The sequence below is a fragment of the Phoxinus phoxinus genome (assembly GCF_949152265.1).
Source record: "Phoxinus phoxinus genome assembly, chromosome: 25".
NCBI lineage: Eukaryota > Metazoa > Chordata > Actinopteri > Cypriniformes > Leuciscidae > Phoxinus > Phoxinus phoxinus.
The window spans coordinates 1,672,563-1,697,648 of record NC_136900.1 but is presented as its reverse complement, the minus strand read 5'-3'; the positions used below and the strand labels follow the sequence as shown (position 1 = coordinate 1,697,648).

General features: G+C 41.4%; 1 long non-coding RNA gene across 1 annotated transcript; it reads right to left on the bottom strand.

Annotated features, from left to right (window-relative positions):
• Window positions 1–2,245: 2,245 nt before the first annotated feature.
• Window positions 2,246–24,922, bottom strand: LOC306993543. Its single transcript, XR_013796468.1, has 5 exons — window positions 24,614–24,922; window positions 22,841–22,970; window positions 22,403–22,493; window positions 21,947–22,085; window positions 2,246–2,888 (listed from the first exon to the last, which is right to left on the bottom strand). It is a non-coding gene; the product is annotated as an uncharacterized lncRNA (long non-coding RNA).
• Between the last annotated feature and the right edge of the window lie 164 nt (window positions 24,923–25,086).

Below are 25,086 nucleotides of genomic sequence, written 5' to 3'. Positions count from 1 at the left end.
CTCTTCTACCTCCATCTGTAGATAGGAATTTGATAAGTCTAGTTTACTAAAGCGTTGGCCACCTGCTAGAGAGGCAAAAAGGTCCTCAATACGTGGAATTGGATACTTATCCACGCACAGAGCTGGGTTGAGAGTGACCTTGAAATCTCCACAAAGTCTCACTGTGCCATCCTTTTTGCTAACAGGCACCACGGGCGTGGCCCAGTCACTATGCTCCACCGGTGAGATCACCCCAAGCTCAGTCAGTCGTCTTAGTTCAGCCTCAACTCGAGGTCTAAGAGCATATGGCACATTACGAGGAGGACAGAATTTGGGTACACTGTTAGGTTTAATGGTCAATGTGGCCTTAATTCCCTTCATTGTGCCTAGATTTTCAGAGAAAACAGCTGAGTGTCTTTTTAACAACGCCTCCAAGTTGTCTTTCTCACTTTACTCAATTGCATGCACAGTCTTTAAGTCTTTCCAGTTCAGTTTAATCACTCTCAGCCACTCTCTACCAAACAGTGCAGGTGCATCCACTTTAACTACATACAAGGGCAAATCAGCACATTGCTTATTTAACTTTACTTGCACCCTAATAACCCCTTCTGGTGCCAAAGGCTCACCAGTGTATGTCTTGAGCATAACATCAGTAGGTGGCAGCGGCAGTTGTCCCAGCGTGCTTTTGTACTGTTCCCAAGGAATCAATGACACAGCAGCCCCTGTATCCAATTCCATCTCCATTTTCTTTCCATTTACAACAGGCAGCACTGAGATTCGTGAATATTTCCCTTTTTGCGACATGGAATATAATCCCAACTCACAGTCAGTGTCAGATTTATTTTCCTCACTTTCATTTTCATCTCCTCCTGCCTCAACATGATAAATTCTCTTCTTTCTATCTTTTACATTGTGCGTAAATGCATTACCTTTCTGCTCAGGTTTTTCCACTTCCTGTTTCCATTCTCTGCCATGGCTGCTTCTGGCTTTGCTCTTACACATGTGCTTTGTGTGGCCTTTCCTCCCACCCTGGTGACAATCACGCTCTTTGTACCAGCAGTCCTCATCAGTATGATTCATTTTCCCGCAACGGCGGCATTTTTGAGAAAACACTGCGTTCACTTTGAGCGAGCCACTTAACTGCTGCACGTCGCGCGCTGCCGTCTCTGCAGATACCGCGTAATCGACTGCTTTCTGAAATGTGAGATCTTTCTCCGTCAACAGTCGCTTCTGCACAGTTTCACTTTTGAGTCCACAAACAAATCTGTCCCTAAGTGCGTCTTCCAAGTAAGCACCAAACTCGCAATGTTCCGAAAGTTTTTTTAGGACCGCAACATACCCCATACAGAAATGTAATATATGTCAATATATGTAAATTACATATATAATGTCAGTGCCCATGTATGTCTGCTGCCTATATGAGAATATATGCAAAATTCATATATATAAAACACATAGACATATATGAAACATATATTTCAAAATATAGCAAAAATGGCCGTTTTCATGTAAGTGCCATATATTTTCCCGTATATGCACATATATGTAAAATATATGTAAGACGCATATATGTATACATGCATATATGTACTTATTTCCATAGATACAAATATACTTCTAATATGATGACACCATGTACTTTCACTTATATTACGGATACAAATATGCTTCTAATATGATTACACCATATACTTTCACTTATATTACGGATACAAATATGCTTCTAATATGATGACACCATGTACTTTCACTTATATTACGGATACAAATATGCTTCTAATATGATGACACCATGTACTTTCACTTATATTACGGATACAAATATGCTTCTAATATGATGACACCATGTACTTTCACTTCTATTACGGATACAAATATGCTTCTAATATGATTACACCATATACTTTCACTTATATTTACGGATACAAATATGCTTCTAATATGATTAAACCATTTACTTTCACTTATATTAGTGGCACAACTATGTTTTTTATATAGCCTGGACCCATATATTTGTACTCATTCCACAGAACACACAATTCCAAGTCTTTTCAAATACAAACTTTACTGCATTTTTTTCAGTACAGACTTTACAAGTACAAACAAGTACAAACTTTTCAAGTAAAAACTTGAACTTCATTTAAAGGACAAGTTTGGTATTTGACACTTAAAGCCCTGTTTTCAGATCGTTTCTGATGAAATAAAACGGTTAAGATTGAAATTTGGACACATGCTGCTGGCCCGAGAATTTTCAGTTTCTGTGGTAGCACCCCCCCACCCACCTCCACAATGGCTGCATAGGTGCACTGGAAATATCCTTCCTAAAACGCATTAAACTTTGGTTTACAAAGACGTGAAACTCACCGAGTGGTCAGGGGTGTTCACTGATATGCTCACACAAAAATCGCTGCAAAAGATGCTTTCCAACAGGTTTTATCGTAGTTTTGTAATACCGTACCTCACAGCACATCCAATACAAGTCAATGGAGTTGGACAAAAACTACGATAAAACCTGTTGTAGAGGTGGGGGGGTGGGGGTGCTACCACAGAAACCGAAAATTCTCGGACCAGCAGCATGTGTCCAAATTTCAATCTTAACCGTTCAATTTCATCAGAAACAATCTGAAAACAGGGCTTTAAGTGTCAAATACCAAACTTGTCCTTTAACTTCAACTTCAGACTTTATTTTCTTTTTAAAGCATTTTCAAAGCGCTCACTTTTTTCCCTCAGTATTACATTTTCAAACTTCTAGCCACATTTAAAACATTTCCAAACTCACTCACTGGGGAAACACACTCATTTTTACTTAACATTTTTCCTGGACATTGCCAGTCTTAGCTCTGCCATCTTCCCATTCAGGGCTGTTCCGATCTGGCCAGCCGAAACTGAGTGCTTTGATATAACTGCATCTGAGAAGGTAGATTTTAAATAAAAAAGTTTTAGGTATAAAGCAGACAAAACACTGGTGGATAAACTTATCTAAAGATAAAAATAAAAAACTTTATTGCAGTTTCTTCTAGTGCAAGTCAGTAAAATTGAGTGACAAAGTACGTGAGTATGCAAGTAAGGGCACACATACACTGCAATCAGTGTAGATTGTAGACTCTAAATTGTAGTTATTAGGGGCCAAGCACTGAAGGTGCGGGCACCTATTGTATCTGTTCCCGTACCAAAAATAATTCTTCTTCTTCTTCCGCTCTGGGAGTCTATGGCAGCCCATAGAACCGATCGCGGGAAAGTTGTAATGGTTTGACATTCGGATAGAGGACAGTCCCAACATTAAATACACCAATTTTGGTGTGTCTAAGTCATTCCCTCTAGCGCCACCAACTGTCCAAAGTTTCACTCATGTTTATTCTAATAACTTTTGAACCACAAGGGCTAGAAACAAAATTCTTTTTTCCTCTGATTCCTGACCTCGTGACGATTCGATTGCACCCAATGACGTCATTTTGCACCATGAAAAGTTTTCCGCCATTTTGAATTTTCCGAAAAAGCTACTTTTTCGAACTCCTCCTAGGCCGTTGCTCCAATTTCCATGAAAATTTAATCAGATCATCTACAGACCATGCCGACAAAAAGTTATGGAATTCAAGTTGATTCGCTTAGCAATTTTCGAAAAAACCCACAAACAAATTTTACGTAGCGCTTGCGAAAACAGACGTAAGGCTGTATCTCCGCAACGCTTTGTTGGATTCAGACCAAATTTGCCACATGTCATCACAAGCATGACTTGAGGCTACATGCTGCGTTTCGGCGCAGCGCCACCTACTGGTCCGGAGATATGAAAAATGGCTATTTTTGCTTATAACTTCTGAACAGTTTGCCCAAAAATCATCAAATTGGTCTCGTTAGATTCAGGCCAACATGCTGAGTCGACTGATATCCAATTTTACCATGTCGGCCATTTTGGCTGTCGGCCATTTTGAATTTTGTGCTAAAATGCTGTATTTTAAGAACGCATGAATGGATTGTTACGAAACATGGTATGGGTCATCAGCACGATGCCCTGAAGGAGCGTGAGAAGTTTCGAAACAGCGCCACCTTGTGGTCAAAAGTTATAACAACATTTCCAAAAAGGCTAATAACCTTTGAATACATCTGCCTATTGAAATGCCACTGGTCTCAATAGATTCGCTGGGTCACGCTGAGAACATAGATACCAAGTTTGCCATATTTGGCCGAACTTCCTGTCCGCCATCTTGATTTTCAGTCAAAACCTACTTTGTCGAACTCCTCCTAGACCGTTTGTCCGATTTTCACCAAAATCGAATCGTATCATCTCCACACTGTACCGACAAAAAGTTATGGAATTCGTGTTGATTCGTCAAACCGTTCTCAAATACCGCGCAAACAAATTTTACGTTGTGCTACAGCTACAGATTTAGTGCAAAAGTACTACATCGCCCATAACTCCTAGAGTCCGTTTGTCCTAGACTCAAGTGTCTCACACCACTGTGATCCCTGGCTCAAGGCGGACAAAATGGCTATCTCCAATTTCGATTTAGGCCAGAAAAATTTTCTGCTATGTCGAATTTTGTCCGAAACCTACTTTTGCAAACTAGTCCTAGGTTTTTCACCAGATCGGAACCAAACCAGTCTAGGACATTTCTCTGGACTCTCTAGATCAATAAATATCGAAAAAAAAGTTGAACTTTTGCATTTGGGTGGCTGTAACAGGGTCATTTAGAAAAGGGGCGTGGCAAAATACACTAAAAAGCCTATAAATCCCATATGAAAATTCAGAACTTCACCAAAATTGATGAGCATATGTGTCAGAACATGGTGAGGAAGCATGCAGAGTTTCATGGAGATCGGACCATAGGTGGCGCTGTAACTGGCAAAAAGCCTTCAATCTTATTAGGGGTTCAAGCATGAAATGCTGAAACCCTATTGTAATTAAGGATTCGTAAAACGCATCGTGCAGGCCAAACCGTAAGGCCTAGAGACGTGAAACCTGGCCAGATGGTAGGCCTCAATTTGGGGACAACCTATCAGAGTATGACCCCGAATGGCCCATAGGTGGCGCTACAGCAACCAAAAGTTCAAAATTGATCATAGCTCTTAGACCGTTTGTCCCAGGATCAAGTGCCCCAAATCGTTGGAATCCTTGGCTCAAGGCGGACAAAATGGCCATCTCCGATTTCGATTTAGGCCAGAAAAAATTTCTGCTATGTCGAATTTTGTCCAAAACCTACTTTTGCGAACTAGTCCCTGGTTTTTCGCCCGACCGGAGCCAAACCAGTCTAGGACATTTCTCTGGACTCTCTCGATCAATAGTTTTTGAAAAAAAGTAGAATTTTTGCATTTGGTTGGCTATAACAGGGTCATTTGGAAAATGGGCGGGGCAAAATACAGTCAAAAGCCTCTAAATCCTAAACAAAAACTCAGAACATCACGAAAATCGCTGAGCATATGTGTCATGACATGGTGAACAAGCGTGCCAAGTTTCATGCAGATCGGACCATAGGTGGCACTATAAATGGCAAAAAGGTTCCCTTATTATTAGGGGCCAAGCACTGAAGGTGCGGGCACCTATTGTATCTGTTCCCGTACCAAAAATAATTCTTCTTCTTCTTCCGCTCTGGGAGTCTATGGCAGCCCATAGAACCGATCGCGGGAAAGTTGTAATGGTTTGACATTCGGATAGAGGACAGTCCCAACATTAAATACACCAATTTTGGTGTGTCTAAGTCATTCCCTCTAGCGCCACCAACTGTCCAAAGTTTCACTCATGTTTATTCTAATAACTTTTGAACCACAAGGGCTAGAAACAAAATTCTTTTTTCCTCTGATTCCTGACCTCGTGACGATTCGATTGCACCCAATGACGTCATTTTGCGCCATGAAAAGTTTTCCGCCATTTTGAATTTTCCGAAAAAGCTACTTTTTCGAACTCCTCCTAGGCCGTTGCTCCAATTTCCATGAAAATTGAATCAGATCATCTACAGACCATGCCGACAAAAAGTTATGGAATTCAAGTTGATTCGCTTAGCAATTTTCGAAAAAACCCACAAACAAATTTTACGTAGCGCTTGCGAAAACAGACGTAAGGCTGTATCTCCGCAACGCTTTGTTGGATTCAGACCAAATTTGCCACATGTCATCACAAGCATGACTTGAGGCTACATGCTGCGTTTCGGCGCAGCGCCACCTACTGGTCCGGAGATATGAAAAATGGCTATTTTTGCTTATAACTTCTGAACAGTTTGCCCAAAAATCATCAAATTGGTCTCGTTAGATTCAGGCCAACATGCTGAGTCGACTGATATCCAATTTTACCATGTCGGCCATTTTGGCTGTCGGCCATTTTGAATTTTGTGCTAAAATGCTGTATTTTAAGAACGCATGAATGGATTGTTACGAAACATGGTATGGGTCATCAGCACGATGCCCTGAAGGAGCGTGAGAAGTTTCGAAACAGCGCCACCTTGTGGTCAAAAGTTATAACAACATTTCCAAAAAGGCTAATAACCTTTGAATACATCTGCCTATTGAAATGCCACTGGTCTCAATAGATTCGCTGGGTCACGCTGAGAACATAGATACCAAGTTTGCCATATTTGGCCGAACTTCCTGTCCGCCATCTTGATTTTCAGTCAAAACCTACTTTGTCGAACTCCTCCTAGACCGTTTGTCCGATTTTCACCAAAATCGAATCGTATCATCTCCACACTGTACCGACAAAAAGTTATGGAATTCGTGTTGATTCGTCAAACCGTTCTCAAATACCGCGCAAACAAATTTTACGTTGTGCTACAGCTACAGATTTAGTGCAAAAGTACTACATCGCCCATAACTCCTAGAGTCCGTTTGTCCTAGACTCAAGTGTCTCACACCACTGTGATCCCTGGCTCAAGGCGGACAAAATGGCTATCTCCAATTTCGATTTAGGCCAGAAAAATTTTCTGCTATGTCGAATTTTGTCCGAAACCTACTTTTGCAAACTAGTCCTAGGTTTTTCACCAGATCGGAACCAAACCAGTCTAGGACATTTCTCTGGACTCTCTAGATCAATAAATATCGAAAAAAAAGTTGAACTTTTGCATTTGGGTGGCTGTAACAGGGTCATTTAGAAAAGGGGCGTGGCAAAATACACTAAAAAGCCTATAAATCCCATATGAAAATTCAGAACTTCACCAAAATTGATGAGCATATGTGTCAGAACATGGTGAGGAAGCATGCAGAGTTTCATGGAGATCGGACCATAGGTGGCGCTGTAACTGGCAAAAAGCCTTCAATCTTATTAGGGGTTCAAGCATGAAATGCTGAAACCCTATTGTAATTAAGGATTCGTAAAACGCATCGTGCAGGCCAAACCGTAAGGCCTAGAGACGTGAAACCTGGCCAGATGGTAGGCCTCAATTTGGGGACAACCTATCAGAGTATGACCCCGAATGGCCCATAGGTGGCGCTACAGCAACCAAAAGTTCAAAATTGATCATAGCTCTTAGACCGTTTGTCCCAGGATCAAGTGCCCCAAATCGTTGGAATCCTTGGCTCAAGGCGGACAAAATGGCCATCTCCGATTTCGATTTAGGCCAGAAAAAATTTCTGCTATGTCGAATTTTGTCCAAAACCTACTTTTGCGAACTAGTCCCTGGTTTTTCGCCCGACCGGAGCCAAACCAGTCTAGGACATTTCTCTGGACTCTCTCGATCAATAGTTTTTGAAAAAAAGTAGAATTTTTGCATTTGGTTGGCTATAACAGGGTCATTTGGAAAATGGGCGGGGCAAAATACAGTCAAAAGCCTCTAAATCCTAAACAAAAACTCAGAACATCACGAAAATCGCTGAGCATATGTGTCATGACATGGTGAACAAGCGTGCCAAGTTTCATGCAGATCGGACCATAGGTGGCACTATAAATGGCAAAAAGGTTCCCTTATTATTAGGGGCCAAGCACTGAAGGTGCGGGCACCTATTGTATCTGTTCCCGTACCAAAAATAATTCTTCTTCTTCTTCCGCTCTGGGAGTCTATGGCAGCCCATAGAACCGATCGCGGGAAAGTTGTAATGGTTTGACATTCGGATAGAGGACAGTCCCAACATTAAATACACCAATTTTGGTGTGTCTAAGTCATTCCCTCTAGCGCCACCAACTGTCCAAAGTTTCACTCATGTTTATTCTAATAACTTTTGAACCACAAGGGCTAGAAACAAAATTCTTTTTTCCTCTGATTCCTGACCTCGTGACGATTCGATTGCACCCAATGACGTCATTTTGCGCCATGAAAAGTTTTCCGCCATTTTGAATTTTCCGAAAAAGCTACTTTTTCGAACTCCTCCTAGGCCGTTGCTCCAATTTCCATGAAAATTGAATCAGATCATCTACAGACCATGCCGACAAAAAGTTATGGAATTCAAGTTGATTCGCTTAGCAATTTTCGAAAAAACCCACAAACAAATTTTACGTAGCGCTTGCGAAAACAGACGTAAGGCTGTATCTCCGCAACGCTTTGTTGGATTCAGACCAAATTTGCCACATGTCATCACAAGCATGACTTGAGGCTACATGCTGCGTTTCGGCGCAGCGCCACCTACTGGTCCGGAGATATGAAAAATGGCTATTTTTGCTTATAACTTCTGAACAGTTTGCCCAAAAATCATCAAATTGGTCTCGTTAGATTCAGGCCAACATGCTGAGTCGACTGATATCCAATTTTACCATGTCGGCCATTTTGGCTGTCGGCCATTTTGAATTTTGTGCTAAAATGCTGTATTTTAAGAACGCATGAATGGATTGTTACGAAACATGGTATGGGTCATCAGCACGATGCCCTGAAGGAGCGTGAGAAGTTTCGAAACAGCGCCACCTTGTGGTCAAAAGTTATAACAACATTTCCAAAAAGGCTAATAACCTTTGAATACATCTGCCTATTGAAATGCCACTGGTCTCAATAGATTCGCTGGGTCACGCTGAGAACATAGATACCAAGTTTGCCATATTTGGCCGAACTTCCTGTCCGCCATCTTGATTTTCAGTCAAAACCTACTTTGTCGAACTCCTCCTAGACCGTTTGTCCGATTTTCACCAAAATCGAATCGTATCATCTCCACACTGTACCGACAAAAAGTTATGGAATTCGTGTTGATTCGTCAAACCGTTCTCAAATACCGCGCAAACAAATTTTACGTTGTGCTACAGCTACAGATTTAGTGCAAAAGTACTACATCGCCCATAACTCCTAGAGTCCGTTTGTCCTAGACTCAAGTGTCTCACACCACTGTGATCCCTGGCTCAAGGCGGACAAAATGGCTATCTCCAATTTCGATTTAGGCCAGAAAAATTTTCTGCTATGTCGAATTTTGTCCGAAACCTACTTTTGCAAACTAGTCCTAGGTTTTTCACCAGATCGGAACCAAACCAGTCTAGGACATTTCTCTGGACTCTCTAGATCAATAAATATCGAAAAAAAAGTTGAACTTTTGCATTTGGGTGGCTGTAACAGGGTCATTTAGAAAAGGGGCGTGGCAAAATACACTAAAAAGCCTATAAATCCCATATGAAAATTCAGAACTTCACCAAAATTGATGAGCATATGTGTCAGAACATGGTGAGGAAGCATGCAGAGTTTCATGGAGATCGGACCATAGGTGGCGCTGTAACTGGCAAAAAGCCTTCAATCTTATTAGGGGTTCAAGCATGAAATGCTGAAACCCTATTGTAATTAAGGATTCGTAAAACGCATCGTGCAGGCCAAACCGTAAGGCCTAGAGACGTGAAACCTGGCCAGATGGTAGGCCTCAATTTGGGGACAACCTATCAGAGTATGACCCCGAATGGCCCATAGGTGGCGCTACAGCAACCAAAAGTTCAAAATTGATCATAGCTCTTAGACCGTTTGTCCCAGGATCAAGTGCCCCAAATCGTTGGAATCCTTGGCTCAAGGCGGACAAAATGGCCATCTCCGATTTCGATTTAGGCCAGAAAAAATTTCTGCTATGTCGAATTTTGTCCAAAACCTACTTTTGCGAACTAGTCCCTGGTTTTTCGCCCGACCGGAGCCAAACCAGTCTAGGACATTTCTCTGGACTCTCTCGATCAATAGTTTTTGAAAAAAAGTAGAATTTTTGCATTTGGTTGGCTATAACAGGGTCATTTGGAAAATGGGCGGGGCAAAATACAGTCAAAAGCCTCTAAATCCTAAACAAAAACTCAGAACATCACGAAAATCGCTGAGCATATGTGTCATGACATGGTGAACAAGCGTGCCGAGTTTCATGCAGATCGGACCATAGGTGGCACTATAAATGGCAAAAAGGTTCCCTTATTATTAGGGGCCAAGCACTGAAGGTGCGGGCACCTATTGTATCTGTTCCCGTACCAAAAATAATTCTTCTTCTTCTTCCGCTCTGGGAGTCTATGGCAGCCCATAGAACCGATCGCGGGAAAGTTGTAATGGTTTGACATTCGGATAGAGGACAGTCCCAACATTAAATACACCAATTTTGGTGTGTCTAAGTCATTCCCTCTAGCGCCACCAACTGTCCAAAGTTTCACTCATGTTTATTCTAATAACTTTTGAACCACAAGGGCTAGAAACAAAATTCTTTTTTCCTCTGATTCCTGACCTCGTGACGATTCGATTGCACCCAATGACGTCATTTTGCGCCATGAAAAGTTTTCCGCCATTTTGAATTTTCCGAAAAAGCTACTTTTTCGAACTCCTCCTAGGCCGTTGCTCCAATTTCCATGAAAATTGAATCAGATCATCTACAGACCATGCCGACAAAAAGTTATGGAATTCAAGTTGATTCGCTTAGCAATTTTCGAAAAGACCCACAAACAAATTTTACGTAGCGCTTGCGAAAACAGACGTAAGGCTGTATCTCCGCAACGCTTAATCGTATTCAAACCAAACTTCCTACATGTCATCACAAGCGTGACCTGAGGCTACATGCTCCGTTTCGGCGCAGCGCCACCTACTGGTCCGGAGATATGAAAAAAGGCTATTTTTGCTTATAACTTCTGAACGGTTTGTCCAAAAATCATAAAAGTGGTCTCGATAGATTCAGGGCGTCATTTTGAGTTGACTGATATCCAATTTGTCCATATCGGCCATTTTGGCTGTCGGCCATTTTGAATTATGTGCTAAAATGCTGTATTTTATGAATGCATGAACGTATCGTTACGAAACTCAGTATGGGTCATCAGTACAACGCCCTAAAGGTACTCAAAAGATTATGAGACAGCGCCACCTTTTGGTCAAAAGTTATAATGAAATTTCCAAAAATGCTAATAACTTTTGAATAAATTTGCCTATAGTAATGACACTGATCTCAATAGATTCCTTGGGTTATGCTGAAAACATAGATACCAATTTTGGTGTAGTCAGTCAAACTTCCTGTCCGCCATCTTTATTTTCTTTTAAAACCTACTTTTTCGAACTCCTCCTAGACCGAACGTCCGATTTTCACCAAAATCGGATCGTGTCATCTCCAGACGGTGCCGAGTAAAAGTTATGGATTTCGTGTCGATAGACGAAACCGTTTTTGTATACCGCAGTGGCAAAATTGAGGCATGATGCCAAAATGACTATTCAGGCTTTATATATGCAATGCCTCGACATATTGACACCAAACTTTGTATGTGTCATTGTCACTTCACTCTGACCACATCACATCAGTTTCGTAACTGCGCCACCTATTGGTCGAAGGTGATAATCATATTTTTAGTTATTGTATGTGATTTTTCAACCATTTTGCCAAAATTCATCTTTAAATGTCTTCAATTGATCCTTGCTGCAGTTGGTCTCACACTCCCAGCCACTTTGGCATGTCTTGTCGTCTTGCTTGCGCTTGGCCCCGTAATGGCTGCTTGCAGCTATATTTAGGGGCCAAGCACTGAAGGTGCGGGCACCTATTGTATCTGTTCCCGTTCTTATTCTTCTTTTTCTTTTTTTTCTTCCGACTGGGCGTCTATGGCAGCCTATAGAACCGTTTGCGGGAAACTTATACAAATTGGCACAGTGATAGAGGACAGCCTGAACTATCACCATAGCAAATTTGCAGTCTCCAACTCATTCCCTCTAGCGCCACCAGCTGTCCAAAGTTTCACTCATGTTTATGCTAATAACTTTTGAACCACAAGGGCTAGAAACAAAATTCTTTTTTCCTCTGATTCCTGAGCTCATGACGATTCAACTGCACCCTATGACGTCATTTTCCGTCATAATAGTTTTCCCGCCATTTTGAATTTTCCGGAAAACCTACTTTTTCGAACTCCTCCTAGGCCGTTGCTCCGAATTTCACGAAAATTGAACCAGATCATCTCCAGACCTTGACGAACAAAAGTTATGGAATTCAAGTTGATTCGAATTACCGTTCTCGAATACCGCGCAAATAAATTTTACGTAGCGCTTGCAAAAACAGACGTAAGGCCGTATCTCCACAACGCTTTATCGGATTCAGACCAAATTTGGTACATGTCATCACAAGCATGACCTGAGGCTACATGCTGCGTTTCGGCACAGCGCCACCTACTGGTCCGGAGATATGAAGAATTTATGTTTTTGCTTATATCTTCTGAACGGTTTGTCCAAAAATCACAAAAGTGGTCTCGTTAGGTTCAGGGCGTCATACTGAGTCGACTGATATCCAATTTTCCCATATCGGCCATTTTGGCTGTCGGCCATTTTGAATTATGTGCTAAAATGCTGTATTTTATGAACGCATGAACGTATCGTTACGAAACTCAGTATGGGTCATCAGTACAATGCCCTAAAGGTACTCAAAAATTTATAAGACAGCGCCACCTTTTGGTCAAAAGTTATAATGAAATTTCCAAAAATGCTAATAACTTTTGAATAAATTTGCCTATAGTAATGACACTGATCTCAATAGATTCCTTGGGTTATGCTGAAAACATAGATACCAATTTTGCCATAGTCAGCCAAACTTCCTGTCCGCCATCTTTATTTTCTTTTAAAACCTACTTTTTCGAACTCCTCCTAGACCGAACGTCCGATTTTCACCAAAATCGGATCGTGTCATCTCCAGACCGTGCCGAGTAAAAGTTATGGATTTCGTGTCGATAGACGAAACCGTTTTCGTATACCGCAGTGGCAAAGTTGAGGCATGATGCCAAAATGACTATTCAGGCTTTATATATGCAATGCCTTGACATATTGACACCAAACTTTGTATGTGTCATTGTCACTTCACTCTGACCACATCACATCAGTTTCGTAACTGCGCCACCCATTGGTCGAAAGTGATAATCATATTTTTAGTTATTTTATGTGATTTTTCAACCATTTTGCCAAAATTCATCTTTAAATGTCTTCAATTGCTCCTTGCTGCAGTTGGTCTTTTACTTCCAGCCACTTTGGCATGTCTTGTCGTCTTGCTTGCGCTTGGCCCCGGTGATTGCTGCTTGTTCTTCTTTTTCTTCCGACTGGGCGTCTATGGCAGCCCATATAGGCCGGGAGCCAGGTCCACTCCTCAGGATGTTTTTTGCTACCTTTTTTTCACTATTATTTCCTATTATCTTATACCTTGGGCCATCACAAGTTGATAATGACCACCCCCAACTCGGCCCCGTTTGGTCTCAGGGGCCCAAAAACTCCCTTTTTGGGAAAAGCTTTTGACGGAATTATGTAATTGTGAATAATAAGGTACTGCAGCTACATAAATGGTCATATAACCCTAACATTTTGCATGGTGTATCCTGACACATAGGGGAAACTAGCAGAAAAAGATTCTGGGGATTTCTGCCTTTTTGCTGTCAAATATCACCATCAACATACCCCAAAAGACCAAAAAATGTCTGTCCGCCTGACAAATTGTCATCAAAAGTGATCATTTTCAAGCATTTCATTATACATATCACTGCCTCAAATGTACATGAAAAACTTCCCAAGTTTATAAGCTTCAATTTAAGACCAAGATGACCTTTCTGCCTAGTGGATTACAGCTGGTATAACCAAAGTTCTCCCCTGTACCCCAAATCGGAGGAACAGAACTTTCAAGCATTACCATTCCAGATATGGGATTAACCCCTTATATTGGCATCAGCCATTACATATTTAAAACAGTAATATTCTATACTAAACCTAAACTAATCTTGACAAACTATATATCATTTGAAAACTTACAATCTCTAGTTTACATATTTGGTGACTGATTTTCAAAATAAATTACAGTGGAGCCGTAATTTATCAATTTGCAACAATAATATTTTCATACTCCTAAGGCGTGTTCAGACCTTTATTTTGAAATAGTGATGAACATGAAAAATCATAAAAGAATGGTAGAAACCTCAGTTTGTTTTCATGCCAAGAGTTCAAAAGATAGCATCCAATTAATTATTTTAGAAAAAAAGGTCTGAAAATGTTTTAAATATAAAGAAAAAAATAATAGATTCGCCATTTGTGATGTGGAAGCGAGCTATATAATGCACATACGTGTTCTTTTTGTGTTTCTTAGAGGTTGAATTAATTTCAAAATCTGCCCAACTTCCAATACTACTTCTGAATGGAATGTCTACTTCATAAATTGTATGAAAATTGTAAAAATAATGGTTCAGATCACTCAAACAACAAATGGAAATAGAGGCGCCCTTATATGGGCAGTAATCTCAACTAGTGAAAAAGTTTGGTACTGCGCCCAAACAAAATCTCACTGAAAGCTTATTTTTTGAGATGTCAACCTAAAATTTGAAACACAACTTGTTCAGATTTCTGGCTTTGATTTTTTTTTTTTAAATCCACCAGGTTTTGAAAATATATATTTCATATAAAATATGAATAATAAAATTTTTAACTGTGTACATTTTCATAAACTCAAACTTCTATAACTTTTTTTTCTGTTTAACTTTCTTAATTTATTTCACTTCTACAAAAATCTGCCAAATGTCTTCTTTAAAACAAAACCAATCTTACATCTATATTCAGATGTAAAGCATTCTTGAATTACAACCATTTAAGTTTGGAATGTGCATTTTCATGTCTATTAAAAAAGGGGGGTGCCGCTTAAGGAGTTAAGCATATTTTTTGCATATGAACAATACTTCTAAAAAGAGTTGAGATTTGACTTACATACTGCTATACTATATGAAGTGAATTGCACAATGTTTATTCAGTAATGTTATGCCCCTAGGTGGACTAAGGTCAGGGTACAACATAGGGTACAATCACACAAAATCAATTAACCAAATGTCCATCCATCCATCTTCCGCTTACCCGGGGCCGGGTCGCGGGGACAGCAGTCTAAGCAGAGATGCCCAGATTTCCAGACTTCCCTCTCCCCAGACACTTCCTCCAGCTCTTCCGGGGGGACACACATAGACATAGTCTCTCCAGCGTGTCCTAGGTCTTCCCCGGGGTCTACTCCCGGTTGGACGCGCCAGAACACCTTCCCGGGAAGGCGTCCAAGAGGCATCCGGAACAGATGCCCGAGCCACCTCAGCTGGCCCCTCTCGATGTGGAGGAGCAGCAGCTCTACTTTGAGCTCCTCCTGAGTGACCGAGCTCCTCACCCTATCTCTAAGGGATCGCCACTCTGGAGAAAGCTCATTTCGACCGCCTGTATCCGGGATCTTCTCCTTTCGGTCAGGACCCACAGCTCAAGACCATAGGTGAGGGTAGGAACGTAGATTGACCGGTAAATCGAGAGCTTTACCTTGCAGCTCAGCTCCTTCTTCACCACGACAGACCGGTACATCGACCGCATTACTGCAGAAGCTGCACTGATCCGTCTGTCAATCTCCCGTTCCATCCTTCCCTCACTCGTGAACAAGACCCCAAGATACTTGAACTCTCCCACTTGAGGCAGGAACTCTCCACCAACCTGAAGTGTGCAAGCCACCCTTTTCCGACTGAGAACCAAGGCGGCCGGATTTGGAGGTGCTGATTCTCATCCCAGCAGCTTCACACTTGGCTGAAAACCGTCCTAGTGCATGCTGAAGGTCCTGGTCTGATGGGGCCAGCACGACAAATTCATCCACAAAAAGCAGAGACGAAATCGTGTGGTCCCCAAAACGGACCCCCTTCGGCCCCCCTCCAGCCCCTGGCTGCGCCTAGAAATTCTGTCCATAAAAGTTATGAACAGAACTGGTTGCAAAGTCAAACATGCACCGGGAACAAGTCTGACTTACTGCCGGCAATGCAAACCAAGCTCCTGCTCCAGTCGTACAGGGACCGGACAGCCCTTAGCAAAGGGCCCCAGACCCCATACTCCCAGAGCACCCTTCACAGGACAAGGTGATGGACACAGTCGAATGCCTTCTCCAAATCCACAAAGCACATGTTCATTGGAGTTCCACGACCGGGATGAAAACCGCACTGTTCCGCACTGAATTCACTGTTCGTGAATTCGAGGTTCTACTATCGGCCGAATTCTCCTCTCCAGTACCCTGGCATAGACTTTCCCGGGGAGGCTGAGGAGTGTGATCCCCCTGTAGTTGGAACAAACCTTCCGGTCCCCCTTCTTAAAAAGAAGGACCACCACCCCGGTCTCTCAGCCCAAAGTTACTGTCCCTGACCGCCACATGATATTGCAGAGGCGTGTCAGCCAAGACAGCCCCACAACATCCAGACACTTGAGGTACTAAGAGTGGATCTCATCCGCCACCAAGGAGCTTCTTGACTACCTCGGTGACTTCAGCTTGGGTGATGGACAAGTTCACCTCCGAGCCCTCAGCCTCTGCTTCCTCAATGAAAGATGTGTAGGTGGGATCCTCTAAGTATTCCTTCCACCGTCCGACGACATCCCCAGTTGAGGTCAACAGCTGCCCACCTCCACTGTAAACAGTGTTGGTAGGGCACTGCTTCCCTCTCCTGAGGCGTCGGACGGTTTGTCAGAATTTCTTTAAGGCCAACCGGTAGTCCTTCTCCATGGCCTCACCAAACTCCTCCCAGGCCCGATTTTTTGCCTTCACAACCACCCGGGCTGCAGTCCGCTTGGCCTGCCAGTACCATTCAGCTGCCTCAAGTGTCCCACAAGCCAGCCAGGCCCAATAGGACTCCTTCAGCTTGATGGCATCCCTTACTTCCGGTGTCCACCACCGGGTTCGGGGATTGCCGCCTCGACAGGCACAGCAGACCTTACGGCCACAGCTCCGAGCGGCCACTTCGACAATGGAGGTGGAGAACATGGTCCACTCGGACTCAATATCTCCAGACACCCTCGGGATCCGGTCGAAATTCCGGCAGAGGTGGAAGTTGAAGATCTCTCTGACAGGGGACTCGTTCCCAACAGACCCACACAGTACGTTTGGGTCTGCCGAGTCTAACCAGCTTCCTCCCCTGCCATCAGATCCAACTCACCAACAGGGGGTGATCAGTTGACAGCTCCGCCCCTCTCTTCACCCAAGACATACGGCCGGAGGCCAGATGAAACGACCACAAAGTCGATCATCGACCTCCGGCCTAGGGTGTCCTGGTGCCACGTGCACCGATGAACATGGTGTTCGTTATGGACAAGCTGTAACTAGCACAGAAGTCCAATAACAGAACACTGCTCGGGTTCAGATCACGGGAGCCTTTCCTCCCAATCACCCCCCTCCAGGTGTCACTGTCGCTGCCCACGTGGGCGTTGAAGTCCCCCAGTAGAACGACGGAGTCCCCAGTTGGAGCAATTTCCAGCACCCCTCCCAGAGACCCCAAGAAGGTCGGGTACTCTGCACTGCCGTTCGGCTCGTGGGCACAAACGAAAGTGAGAGAACTATACCCTCTCATTTAGCAGGGTGAACTCCAATACATGGCGGCTGAGCTAGGGGGCTATAAGCAAACCCACACCAGCCCGCCGCCTCTCACCATGGGCAACTCCAGAGTGGTAAAGAGTCCATGCTCTCTCAAGGGGCGTGGTTCCAGAGCCCAAGCCGTGCGTGGAGGTGATCCCGACTATCTCTAGTTGGAACCTCTCAACCTCACGCACAATCTCAGGCTCCTTCAGCGAGGTGACGTTCCACGTCCCTAAAGCTAGTTTCCGTGTCCAGGGATCGGGTTGTCGAGGCCCCCGCCTTCGACTGCCGCCTGATCCACTTTGCACCGGTGGTGGTGAGCCCACGGGAGGGCAGCCCCACGTCGCTCCTTCGGGCTGAACCCCGTTGGGCCCCATGGGGGGAGGCATATGAGCCCCGGGCCTGGCTCCAGGGTAGGGCCCCGGCTGCTCCATTCAGGGTGTTTTTTATTCTAGCATAAAGGGTTTTTGAACTGCTCTTAGTCTGTCCCGTCATCTGTTTGCCTTGGCAGACCCTACCAGGGGCATATAGCCCCGGACAACATAGCTCCTAGGATCATTCGGGTACTCAAACCCCTCCACCACGGTAAGGTGGTAGTTCAAGGAGGGGCCAAATGTGAGATTTATTAAAGTCCACAAAGTCCTCACAAAACTCACAAAACAGGAATAAAGATGGCTTTGGTATGCAGTCTGTTATCAAAAAGCCAACCATGGATTTCACATAAACACACAGACAGGCAAGCTAGAACCACTATGGTCTGAGGGCGACATCATGGATAAGCAGCAAAAAGGTCTAAGAACCAAAGAAATGTTTTCTATTTTATGTTTGAGCTGTATTTTAGTTTCACCATTTGGCTGTAAAGAATGTTTACCTGTACAGAAGGTTACTAACGTTTACTCTATTGAAGGTTAGCTTTTTGATAACAGAATGTACAATAGTCATCTTTATTCCTTGTGTTGCGAGGACTTTGTGGACTTTAATAAATGTGATCCTGGATCACAAAACCAGTCACAAGTCGCACGGGTATATTTTTTGGCAAAAGCCAACAATACATTGTATGGTTCAAAATTATCTTTTTTTTTTTTATGCCAAAAATCATTAGGATATTAAGTAAATATCATGTTCCATTAAGATATTTAGTAAATTTCCTACCTTAAATATATAAAACATTTATTTTTGTGAGTGAAGCACAATCGCGAACATAAATGCACAACTGTAAAGGCGATTTTCTCAATTATACGATTTTTTTTATTAGGCCTATTCATATTTTATATAAAATATATGTTTTCAAAACCTGGTGGACTCTAAAAATGCAAATAAATCAAAGCCAGAAATCTGAACAAGTTGTGTTTCAAATTTTAGGTTGACATCTCAAAAAATTAGCTTTCAGTGAGATTTAGTTTGGGCGCAGTACCAAACTTTTTAACTAGTTGACATTACTGCCCATATAAGGGCGCCTCCATTTCCATATGTTGTTTGAGTGATCTGAACCATTATTTGTACAATTTTCATACAATTTATGAAGTAGACATTCCATTCAGAAGTAGTATTGGAAGTTGGGCAGATTTTGAAATTAATTCAACCTCTAAGAAACACAAAAAGAACACGTATGTGCATTATATAGCTCGCTGCCACATCACAAATGGCGAATCTATTATTTTTTTCTTTATATTTAAAACATTTTCAGACCTTTTTTTCTAAAATAATTAATTGGATGCTATCTTTTGAACTCTTGGCATGAAAACAAACTGAGGTTTCTACCATTCTTTTATGATTTTTCATGTTCATCACTATTTCAAAATAAAGGTCTGAACACGCCTTAGGAGTATGAAAATATTATTGTTGCAAATTGATAAATTACGGCTCCACTGTAATTTATTTTGAAAATCAGTCACCAAATATGTAAACTAGAGATTGTAAGTTTTCAAATGATATATAGTTTGTCAATATTAGTTTAGGTTTAGTATAGAATATTACTGTTTTAAATATGTAATGGCTGATGCCAATATAAGGGGTTAATCCCATATCTGGAATGGTAATGCTTGAAAGTTCTGTTCCTCCGATTTGGGGTACAGGGGAGAACTTTGGTTATACCAGCTGTAATCCACTAGGCAGAAAGGTCATCTTGGTTTTAAATTGAAGCTTATAAACTTGGGAAGTTTTTCATGTACATTTGAGGCAGTGATATGTATAATAAAATGCTTGAAAATGATCACTTTTGATGACAATTTGTCAGGCGGACAGACATTTTTTGGTCTTTTGGGGTATGTTGATGGTGATATTTGACAGCAAAAAGGCAGAAATCCCCAGAATCTTTTTCTGCTAGTTTCCCCTATGTGTCAGGATACACCATGCAAAATGTTAGGGTTATATGACCATTTATGTAGCTGCAGTACCTTAATATTCACAATTACATAATTCCGTCAAAAGCTTTTCCCAAAAAGGGAGTTTTTGGGCCCCTGAGACCAAACGGGGCCGAGTTGGGGGTGGTCATTATCAACTTGTGATGGCCCAAGGTATAAGATAATAGGAAATAATAGTGAAAAAAAGGTAGCAAAAAACATCCTGAGGAGTGGACCTGGCTCCCGGCCTAATAGAAGCGTATGCGGGAAAGTTGTTTTGGTTTGACATTCTGATAGAGGACAGTCCCAACATCAAATACACCAATTTTGGTGTTTCTAACTCATTCCCTCTAGCGCCACCACCTGTCCAAAGTTTCAGAAATTGTATGCTAATAACTTTTGAACCGTAAGGCCTATCAACAAAATTCTTTTTTCCTCTGATTCCTGAGCTCATGGCGATTCGATTGCACTCTATGACGTCATTTTCCGTCATAATAGTTTTCCCGCCATTTTGAATTTTCCGAAAAAACTACTTTTTCGAACTCCTCCTAGGCCGTTGCTCCGCATTTCACGAAAATTGAACCAGATCATCTCCAGACCATGCCGACAAAAAGTTATGGAATTCAAGTTGATTTGTCAAACCGTTCACGAATACCGCGCAAATAAATTTTACGTAGCGCTTGCGAAAACAGACGTAAGGCCGTATCTCCACAACGCTTTATCAGATTCAGACCAAATTTGGTACATGTCATCACAAGCATGACCTGAGGCTACATGCTGCGTTTCGGCGCAGCGCCACCTACTGGTCCGGAGATATGAAGAATTTATGTTTTTGCTTATAACTTCTGAACGGTTTGTCCAAAAATCATAAAAGTGGTCTCGATAGATTCAGGGCGTCATACTGAGTTGACTGATATTCAATTTTCCCATATCGGCCATTTTGGCTGTCGGCCATTTTGAATTATGTGCTAAAATGCTGTATTTTATGAACGCATGAACGTATCGTTACGAAACTCAGTATGGGTCATCAGTACAAGGCCTTGAAGGTACTCAAAAGATTTCAAGACAGCGCCACCTTTTGGTCAAAAGTTATAATTAAATTTCCAAAAATGCTAATAACTTTTGCATACATTTGCCTATTGTAATGACACTGATCTTAATAGATTCCTTGGGTTATGCTGAAAACATAGATACCAATTTTGCCATAGTCAGCCAAACTTCACTGTCCGCCATCTTTATTTTCTTTTAAAACCTACTTTTTCGAACTCCTCCTAGACCGAACGTCCGATTTTCACCAAAATCATATCGTGTCATCTCCAGACCGTGCCGAGTAAAAGTTATGGATTTCGTGTCGATAGACGAAACCGTTTTCGTATACCGCAGTGACAAAGTTGAGGCATGATGCCAAAATGACTATTCAGGCTTTATATCTGCAATGCCTTGACATATTGACACCAAACTTTGTATGTGTCATTGTCACTTCACTCTGACCACATCACATCAGTTTCGTAACTGCGCCACCTATTGGTCGAAAGTGATAATCATATTTTTAGTTATTGTATGTGATTTTTCAACCATTTTGCCAAAATTCATCTTCAAATGTCTTCAATTGCTCCTAGCTGCAGTTGGTCTCACACTCCCAGCCACTTTGGCATGTCTTGTCGTCTTGCTTGCGCTTGGCCCCGGTGATTGCTGCTTGCAGCTATATTTTTTCATTGCTTTTGCTTTGTACTGGAACCCATGTTAACCTTTACATGAAACGGCCACCGTAGGAGTTAAAACGCGCGCGGAATGGGGGGGCTAGAAAGTAATATTCAGTTGGTTGTCCCACCGCTAGATGGGAGAAGTTCTTCTTACACAATGTAGCTTTAACATAACAAATGTGACCATGGAATAAAGCATTTTAACCACACTCTATATACTGTACAGACAATACTAACCTCTCAAATTACTTTTGACGAGCGTTTCAATGTCAAACACCCCAAGCAGCAAAATCCTTGCCATTGAAGTCCCACTGGATGCCTGGCAAGCAGAGCGCCACACACTTCGCGATACATCTGAACCCGGGACAATTTCTTCCTGTTGAACAAAATAAAATTGATAGGCTTAAAAGTTTCAATTCAGTATAGTAAACAAAATATCCAGCATTCCAGATTTATGTACAATTGACTGTTGAAATTGGTCCCAATAGTATTATGTCAAGCATTCCTGGTCCCTACTGTCAATGTTGGAGATTTCATATTATCAATAAGTAGTGTCAAAAAGAGCCATTGCCACAAAGTACCAGGAAATTTGGGAGATTAGATTAGGACAAATTTACAGTAAATTGTATTCGATTATGACCAATTAATATAGAAGACATACTTTCCAACAGCACTGCATAAAAAAGTACTCACTATTTGAACAGGGTTTGAAGGGCTGGGGAGAGACCCTGGACTGCCGGGGTGCATGGAGCTTCTTTGAGCATTTCTTTTATCTGAGGTATCTCTGCATCAACAGGAAAAACAGATGTGAAAGACTGTAGCCAATAAGTATAAGAATAGAAGTATAGTCTTTTGATCCTGTGAGGGAAATTCAGTCTCTGCATTTATCCCATCAATGTATTAGTGAGACACACTGTTGAAAACATCAGGCTTCTTATCAGTCCTTTTAAAACAATGATGTAAGTCCCCATACACAATTTACACCAGCCAATTTTTCTGTGTGGGATGGCAGGACACCACTGTCTGGTCAATGAATAGGAAACATTGGCAGGTCGAGTTTTATGATCTGGCAAAATAATTTTTACTGTGTGTATATGTGTGTGTGTAGAATGGAAATATAATACGTGTTACCTGTGAAGATTAATTTTTTTATTTCTAGCAATTCTTGACGCACAAGTGAGAGCTCGTTGTCACTATTTTCTGCTTGTTCTTCCAAGGAAATGGAAGCTAGGATTTCTGCCCCTTGATTGTGAATGGCAGCCTGTGGCAACATATAATTTTTTTTTTTTAATTAAAACATACAAATGATTGCCTTAGTTATATATATCATTATGCTTACAAGCTTACTGTATTACATTTTTGTCGCAAGCCACCTAAAATTTATTAATAATAGTGTTGCATGGGGGGGGTGCGGCATATTTCAAATGAGCTCCGGTTTTGATGTGCAAACAGGAGGCAAATCTGAGCAGCTTGTTTTGTAGTTTGTTTGTAGTATGGTACATAGTAGATATAAATTATATAAGATGGTTATACAGCAAGCATGCAGTATTGTAGGTTTATATATCACTCGTTATTCCTTCGGCGCAGCTGCGCATTGTAAGCAGTCTTAAAGGGATATTCCACCATTTGGGGAATTAAGCTCATTTTCCACCTTGCCTCGAGTAAAACAATTGATTTTTACTATTTTGGAATCCATTCAGCCGATCTCCAGGTCTGGCGGTACCACTTTTAGCATAGGTTGGCTTAAAAATTGTTAAAACCCATGGTACAGCAGCAAAGTTTCTTGAATATTATGCCGGAGAGTATAGTTCCTAGCCATATCGGTCTAGAAAATTGCAACTTTTAATTTTCCGTCTGTCTTAGTACACTATGTAACTACAGAGGTGTCAAGTTTTAAATAGGAAAAATATCTCAAAACTCTTTGGCCATTTTTGAGCGCGATGCTAATGGGCTAATCAGATTCAATAAATTACGCTAAGCTATGCTAAAAGTGGTACCGCCAGACCCGGAGATTGGCTGAATGGATAAACTGTAAAAATCAATTGTTTTACTCAAGTGGAGGCGGAAAATGAGCTTAATTCCCCAAATGTTGGAATATCCCTTTAAATCTAATTTTGACGGTTCTGTGCCATCATCAGCTCATGTCTGAGAAATATTAAGTACAAAATGAGAGGAAATATTAAGTTCTTATGACATTTTACTCATGCGATCCGCTGCTATTAGCTTAAGGTGAGTACACTTTTATATGCTACAGATCACGTTTGTTTAATATTTTTTATTGGTGTATAAATACCAATTAATATATTAATACCCACCCAACCCCCAATTCTGTATTTTCTGGTGACGGCCTTGTGGTAGGCTACTGGTGTTTATTTTTTTATGTATTATGGTATAAATCATGTATTTCAGAGACATGGCTCTCGAAACTGTGGGAGAAACAACAATTTTACAAAAGAACATTTGTAAATTGACATTTTTATATGAATCTGTTCGTTTTCTAATTTTAGTTTATAAAAATGCAAAACATAATTTAAAAAAATTCAAAGTCATTATTTTATTTTGTGCGCACAAATTTTTATTTTTTAAAGGTTTTTATTTAAATTTTGGTATTCAACAGTATTTAAAAATACAACAAACGTTCCATTTTTGTTTTTGTTTCCATGGTTACAAAACGAAAAAGGAATGGACAAAAGTACATGGACCCTTGCTTCATTTGATTGAATGTTGTTTATGAAATCGGATAGGCTAGTCGAAAAATGGGTAATTTTAAAGATTGTTAATGATTTCAAAGTGTTTAAACGAGAAACAAGCCAAAACAATTCAAATATCGTCATTATGGGTACAGGGGGTCCTCAAATGTAGTCTTTATGGGGTAAAGAGTTAGTACATTAAACAAAAACTCACTTTGGTTCCACTGACTGTGGCCACGGCAGTAGGGGTCATCCTCATCCTCCCACAGACGTTTGGCAACACGGTTTCTCTTTCCCACAATGGCGTATTCGAAATCTTTCTTCGAACGTTATTTGTCCAACTTTCGCTCCAAAGTATTCAGAGAAATTGCAGAGAAATATCAGTCACCATTGCCACTGATAGTTATGAACAAGGGTCTAAGTTAAAGAATAATGCAATGCCCACTCAATATGATATTATCACATTATTATCATTATCACAACTATAAGTTATCACTCATAACGGTAGAACGCCGTTATCCTGTGTGTGTGTGTGTGTAACGTTAACGTTATCCTACATAACCTCGAGGTAGCCTACGTTAACAGTTAGCTTTAGCAAGTCAAAGGAAGCTTTTAGCCTCAGCAAAACTAAACACATGTTAACGAACTAAACACATTCCTTGACAACGTAATAAATTATCTATTTAT